Here is a 7682-nt window from a genome sequence, read left to right on the forward strand (position 1 = left end):
TTCTCCTTTTACTGAGCTTTCTTCTCCTTTTACTGTTTTTTTTAAATAATTAAAAACAATTTTGATTCTCCTGTTTCATGCTGTGCTTGATTTTTTTGGTAAGCTGCCTTAGAACATTTATGGAAGTACAGGAAGTGTAAATCATAGATTAAAAAAGAAAAAAGACTACAGAATTATGCTGCCCAACATCGTAGCCACTAGCCATATATAACTATTGAAATTTAAATTAACTAAAATAAAATAAAAAAAAATTCAGTTCATCAATCATAAAATAGGCACATTTTAAGTGCTCAATAGCACAATATAGTTCTATATTATAGAACATTTCCATCATTGCAGAAAGTCCTACTTGATAGTGCTGCTACAGAGGGTTCCAACAATGGCGTGGACTGTCTCTGAGATAATGAGCTCCCTGCAGGAAGTGGCTTGATGACCTGCAGTGACCCTCTGGCTCCCAGGGACTTCGAGTCCCAGCTTTCTTTTCCACTGCTATGCTTCCTGTTGATTACTTCCTGACTGGCTTCCATATCCTTGTTCTCAAAACCAACATTTACATCACATAAACTTGAGTTATTTCCTTTCTATGGTAGAAAGGTGTACAACTGTAGTAGAAATTTCTTGGGCTGGAGGGACATTTATTGCTGATACTGAAAATTTAACGCATTTGCTTAATTAGAAGTGGGACTGAAGGAATGTAGGAAATGGAAATGCTGGAAAACAAAAAGAAATGTTTAGATGTGGAAATGCTTCAAGAGTCCCAAAAGAGAGCCCCTATGTGCTCCATGGTGGAGAAGTTTCTGTCTCTCTTCTTTTTGTAACGGTCCTGAAAAGACAGAATATTCTTGATCGAAGCTGCTTCGACTCTTTAATGTTATTTTGTCCCATTAAAACAGAACTCCCCTTGCAGTGCCAATCCACAAATTTAGTTTCTGGAACCCCTTGCTTTTATTGGGGAAGGGAGGTCATCATCCTGTTTGAAAGGGTTTGCCACTGATACTGTTTACAGTAAATTCCAGCCTAGAGGGGGAGGGGGGAGAGGCCTGTTTTGGGGGCAGCCAGGTGGCAGAGAATCTCTTCCCCAGGACTGGTCAGAGGACTTGTGAGAAAGAGCTGCTCAGCTCTCCTTGGCGGTGTGCTGGGGAGGTGGCAAGACATGCTTAGGGGTGACCCTAGCCAGGGAGATTGGACTATAGATGCGGAATCTTCCAGTGCACCAATGATCCTCATGCCCCAGGACTGATACAGACATAGCAGGGTCTTCAGACCTGAAGGAACCATGGGAGCTGGGACAGTGTGACCTGTGGGCTGCAGGAACATGGAACCCTGACCCACACCAGGATGGAGAGGTGCTCAGTAATGACTATGATTCAATTGGTCAGTAGCTCAGTGGAAGGGAGACTTGGAATCACATATAACTTGATTTAAGGGATTCTAAAAATATATGATGTTTCTTATGCACCTGAGTTTAAGAACTGAAATTCTTGCTTACTGCAGTTGGACATATTAACCTTGGACATAAAGCCTGAATGACAGGAAGGGCAGTGTCTGTGTGACTGGCACAGGATGCAGATGGTGCGCTCTGGCAGCCAGCACCCAGGACTGAAGGGTTGCTTTCCGCACTCTGACATTTTGACACGAGGTTCATTTGGGAGAGTCTTTTGTGGATGAGTCTCATCAAAGAATAGTCCCAGAGTGAACACAGTTTTCTTCTGCCAAGTCTTAAGACAGCATTTGATTTAGCAATTGATTACTTGTGGATCTGGCTAAGTGGTAGATTAGTATATGTTTTTTGGAGGTGTATCTTTTAAAAAAGATGACTACTTTTCTGAATTCAGGTGGAAGCTGTCTGGATTGACTACTGTATAACTGGCCAGATTAACTCTCCATTTCTTCTGAAAAACATACGAACGTGACCAGAGCCACTGAGATCTCAGCTTGTGGGACAGGACTCCTTAGTAGGCCCACAGTGTGGTGTTTGCTTCTTTCCTAACATCTGATCGTATCCTGATACCTACACGATTTGAGCAAATATTACTAAAACCGGCGATACACAAGCACACAAAGAAAGGGGATGTGTTTCCAATGAAAATAAGCAAAATGCTTTGGAAAGATTCAATGAAGAAACGTCACTTAAAAAGTGCTGTTGAATTATATCTGATGGTTTTAAGTACAGAATCCAGGATTTTTGCTTCAGGATGCTTTGCATTGTTTTTAAATTCTCGGTTCACTAAGGGAATCCAAATGCGACAGCATAGAGGATGCATTGTGTGCGTGGTTCACAAAGAAAGGGGACAATACACCACTCTAATCAGCAAATCTGTATTCAAAGAAAAGGCAGTGGCCAGACAAAGAACTGGTGAGTACATATGCATTTGAGTTCCCTGTAACGTGTGCTGTGAGCACGTACCGCGTGCGGACGGACCGCACGAGCGCCCTCCACCGGTCAGCGGGGGCGCCGCGCGTCGAACCGAGGCCCCACCCACGCTTTAGTTTCAGATCATCTATTTTCACTTCCAATGTGCAGATTTCCGGTTACAAAGCTGGCTGAACATATAGCCGTGGTTAAATCAATACAATTAAACCGTTTTACGTCTCAAGTACTTTCATATGAATGTTTTGCCATTGGGAAATCTAAAAGGGCGGCCCCCCCCCCGCCCCCGGCTGTTACTGCCTTTCATTTACTGTCGGTAATATTTCGAAATAGATGCTGATTTAAAGGCAGTGGCTTTCAAAAACGTGCAGCGGCCATTCTTTGGTGCCGCCACTCAGAATGACAATGCGAAATGAAAACGGTTCTATGAAAAGGTCCGATTTTCCTATGAATGTAAACAATTATGTGTGCAACAGAGAGAGCTACCTCCTTTCCCCCCACCCCATCAGGGGACTTTTTGCAAGGAGAGAAAAGCACCCAGAAAGAACGTTGCCGACACTGCAGGGGACTTGGCGAGATGGCGGCCGGCTCCTCCCGCCTCTGCGGCAGCATTGCCGTCAATAATGCAGGCTCTGCGGCAGAGCACGCGCCGCCTTCTTGCAGGGGCGCGGGGACCGCGAGCCGGGGCTTGTGCCTGGGCTCGTCGCGCCATCTAGTGGCCGCTGGCGCTCATTGCAGGTTGCAGCTGGAAAGTCAGGAAACTGCAATCTGGATTGTGCACCGAGTGACCTTTAGTCTTCAAAGGCGGATCTCATTTAAAAAGGCAAAGAAAAAAATGAGTGGAAGGTTGATTGCTTTGCCTGTCAGGTGAATAATCTTAAGGGTAGAGAAGCCAAGCGCCAATCATGTGAAGTACATAAAGATTGCTCAGACGCCTGCTCTATGTCAGTCATTTTGTGGGTACCAAGGCTGTGAAGATGAGCCCCAGTCTCCACGTTCACGTGACCCAGTCTGGTAGGGAAAATCCTAAGAACACACGCCCAGCTACATTTGAATTTCAGGTTAGCGACGAATAATATTTTAGTATAAGTGTGCTCTGTATATACTAAAGCATTTCACTGGGCATCCTGTCATATCACTGTCATCGTTTTTATTAGCTAAATCTGGCAACCTTATGTACAAACAGATGACTGCAGTGCAGGTTTTACCGGGGCCAGTGGTGGCACACAAATTGCTTGAGGAACTTTGCTCTGGGTGCTGGTTAGGGAGGCTTCTCGGGGGAGAAGTCACGAATGCCAGTGGCTCACCAGCTAAAGCAGTGGGCAGGGTTGTCCTGGGAGAACGGCACGAGCAAAGGCAAGAGGCCGGGGCCTCACAGTCCGGCAGTTCTGTTCTGCTAGAGCTGGGGGCTGGTGAGGCAGAGAGAGGGCAGGGGTGAGGTTGCTGCTTCGTGGAAGGCCTTCTACTGGCTTTCCAGGAGCTGGGTTTTATCCTGTGTACAAGGCGGGTGAAAGAAAGGTTTTCAATAGGAGAGTCACGTGACCAAATTTGTGTCTAAGGAAGAGAAATTGGATAGCAATGTTGAGGATGGATTGGGGGAGTTAAGAAGCCCCCAGGCAGAGTCCTAGAGGAAATTGTCCACGGTCAGCGAGCTCAGAAAAGTAGCAGAGCTTGGATGTGAATTGAGGTCCTCTGATTCCAAGTCTAACATGCCTGTCACTGTCCCCTTCTAATTGGATTATGATTTACGTGTGCAACCATTTTAAAAATCAGGAATGGCACACCACATCATGCATGCTTTTCCTTCCTGAAAGATTAGCTCCACCCACATTTGGAAATACTGAACATTCTTTGTCCTCCTTCTCTCCTGCTTCCTACTCCTCTTGCGGCCATTCTCAGTGCCTGCCTCTGAGTAGCTAGGCCCTCTCTCCCCCCACAGAGCTCCCCCTGCAAACCAGACTGACAGGGCCAAGTGACAAAGTGAATTATATCCCTCTGAGTCACAGCCTGACTGTTTTAAATGCCCCTGGAATGAAGGCACCTGCTTTTGTTCTAGGAGACTCCTATTCCAGGCCCACGCAGATGGCAGGGCAGGGCATTTTGTGGTTGTCAGCAGTCACTTGTTTGGACCTGGTTCGTTAAAAGCTGGACAGGAGGCCAAGCAGGGCCTGGTAACTGTCTGCCCTTCCCTACGTGGGGTGGGGTGGGGAGCTTTGGCAGCAGCTTGGCCCACAGGGGGCAGCCCCGCAGAAAATGCGCAGGTGTTGGTTATCAAGGCTTGTGTGCGGGTTAGTGGAGGAAGAAGGGAGGACAAACCTACTGTCTCATGCATGTATCACTAGAATCACGTTGAGATCTTGAGGCTAGAGCTTTATTGACAAAATTGGGATGCATTTAACAGAAGGACATATAGGAAAAAGGTAAGTGAGAAGTACAATGTAGTCATGCATCACATAATAACATTTTGGTCAAGGACAAACTGCATATACCACAGCGGTCCCAGAAGAGTATAATGGAGCTGAAAAATTCCTACCGCCTAGTGACCTTGCAGCTGTCACAATGACACAGTGCAGCATGTTACTCCTGTGTTTGCAGTGATGCTGTGGTGTAACCAAACCTACTGTGCTGCCAGTCATATCTAAGTCTACTACATACAGTAATAAATGACGATGCTACTGGTTTATGTATTTACTATAGTATACTTCTCATCAGTATTTTAGAGTATAATCCTTCTACTTATTAAAAAAAAGTTAGCTGTAAAAACAGCCTCAGGCAGGTTCTTCAGGAGGTGTTCCAGAAGAAGGCATTGTTATCGTAGGCAGAGACAGCTCCATGCATGTTATTGCCCCTGAAGACCTTCCAGTGGGACAAGATGTGGAGGTGGAAGACAGTGATATGGATGATCCTGATCCTGTGTAGGCCTAGGCTAATGTGTGTGGTTTTTGTCTTAGTTTTTAACAAAAAGGTTTAAAAATAAAAAATAAAATAAAAAATTTTTAAAATAGAAAAAAGTATAGAATAAGGACACAAAGAAACTTTTATACAGCTGTACAATGTGTTTGTGCTTTAAGCTAAGTGTTATTACAAAAGAGTCAAAAAGTTAAAAAAAATAGAGGTTTATAAAGTAAAAATGTTACAGTAAGCTCAGGTTGACTTATTGAAGATAGAAAATATTTTTATAATTTAGTGTAGCCAAAGTGTACAGTGTCTATAAGGTCTACAGTAGTGTATAGTAATGTCCTAGGCCTTCACATTCACTCACCACTCACTCACCGACTCAGTGAGTCCTGCAAGCTCCCTTCAAGGTAAGTCCCCTATGCAGGTGTACCATTTTTTATCTTTTATACCATATTTGTCTGTACCTTTTCTATGTTTAGATATGTTGAGATACACAAATACTTACCAATCAGTTTCACTTGCCTATAGTATTCAGCACAGTTAGAGGCTGTACAGGTTTGTAGCCCAGGAGGAAGGGGCTACACCACGTGGCCTAGGTGTGTAGCAGGCTATGCCATCTGGTTTCGTGTAAATGCACTCTATGATGTTCGCACAATGAGGAAATTGCCTAATGACTCATTTCTCAGAACATATTCCTGTCATTAAGTGACACATGACTGTACGTGGTAGTAGTTTGCAAACAGGCACAAAAGGATGCAGTGAATAAATGTATAAAAAATCATAGACATGCTTAGCTTTATTAGTTATAAGGTGATTTAAAAAGGAGTCCTTTGAAATAACCAGCAAGTGCTGTTGAGCATTTTCCACGTGAATGTCCTTCAGCACTGTGGGGTCTGCAGTGGCAGCCTGGCCGGAAGACTCGCTGAACTGTTAGCCACCTAGCTGCGGCCCCAGCCAGGAGTGAACAGAGCCAGAGGCGATGGCACAGGTGCTCCGGCGCTGGTGTTGGTTCTGAGGCCTGTGAATTGTCAGGGGGAGTACAGGCTCCAGGAGAATGGTGATTATGTCAGACTTAGGTATTTGTAGCAAGTATGACTGTGATTCCACAATAAACCTGGCTCTGAACCCTCCTCTCCCACCTCCATCTGGAGATGGATTTATTCTAGGGTGTCACTGGTGCCTTCCTCCTCAACCCCAATACCACCACCATCATTACCACCACACACACCACCAGCAGCAGCAGAAGTTGAACAATCCAGGAGGCCCACGAGGTGCCTAGAAAAGAGGCCAGGCCTCTGGTACCCATTTCTAAGTTTTCTGCCAATATCTGGATGGTCCATGTCTGCATAGAACTTGAGGCTTTATATTCTCTCAAAGTTCTTTGGGGAACTTTGCCGACCCCGGGACCCCTGGTATCGGGGCAGTCTCTGGAAGCACCGTGGAGCACCAAGTGCCTCTGGGCTCCAGCCACCTCCAGGGGCTGCTGCACGGAGAGGGCCTGAGCCCAGTCCTCACCCAGCCCGTGGGCGGCACTCATCTTCCTCTCCCTCTCCTCTCCCAGTAGCACTTCTTCAATGAGATCCAGACAGGATCTCAAAAGAAAGGATAAAGTATTCTAGCAGCTTCCATTTTCTTCATGGAGGATGGATCAGGGGAATATAAAGGGCCTCACTAACCCCTTGAAATCTGGGAGGGGAGCATGAGGCAGGAAAATATTGAGAATTCAACGTAAATTCGTATCTCAATAAATCATCCTGCTACAGATTATTGCGCCATGTGCAGCCCATGCAGAGAGGCAGCAGAGCACGGTGAGTAAGTGCTTGGAATCTTGGTTCTTGCTCTCCACTGACCTTGCTCCGGTTTCCTCGTAAGTAAACCAAAGGTGGCAACAATATACCTGTCCCAGCTGTTGCTGGATCAAACGAGTTAATATATACACGGCACTTAGTGCAATGCGGAGACCAGTGAAGGCAGCAAATGTTAGCTGTTGTTACTGTTATACCTCTAGTTTCGCTGATGCGAATGTCCGCCCGCCCTCATAGCACACTTTCACAGCGTCACTCCAGCAACAGCATCTGTCCCTTTTCTCAAGGCTGACAATACCTCCCTCTCCACAACCAGTAAGACAGGAAAAAAAGGAAAGAGGGGATGAGGAGGTCACGCCCCATCCTGTACTAAGCGAGCTGACCAACGGTGCGCTTCTGGCCTGCCCAGAGGGTCCATACTCCCAGGAGAAGGGAATGTTCTAGCTGAGACGATGTTCCTGACAGAATGATTTCAGGAGTCTATGGGAGGGCTGTGGGCTGTGCTCTGTGCAGGTGGAGCTCGTCACCATTAGAGGTGTGCGTCTTGGAAAGAGCCCTGGACCGGGTCTTCTCCAGTCTCCTCACCTGGCTTCATCTCTCGACTCTGT

This window comes from Eulemur rufifrons, chromosome 15 (genome assembly GCF_041146395.1).
Source record: "Eulemur rufifrons isolate Redbay chromosome 15, OSU_ERuf_1, whole genome shotgun sequence".
NCBI lineage: Eukaryota > Metazoa > Chordata > Mammalia > Primates > Lemuridae > Eulemur > Eulemur rufifrons.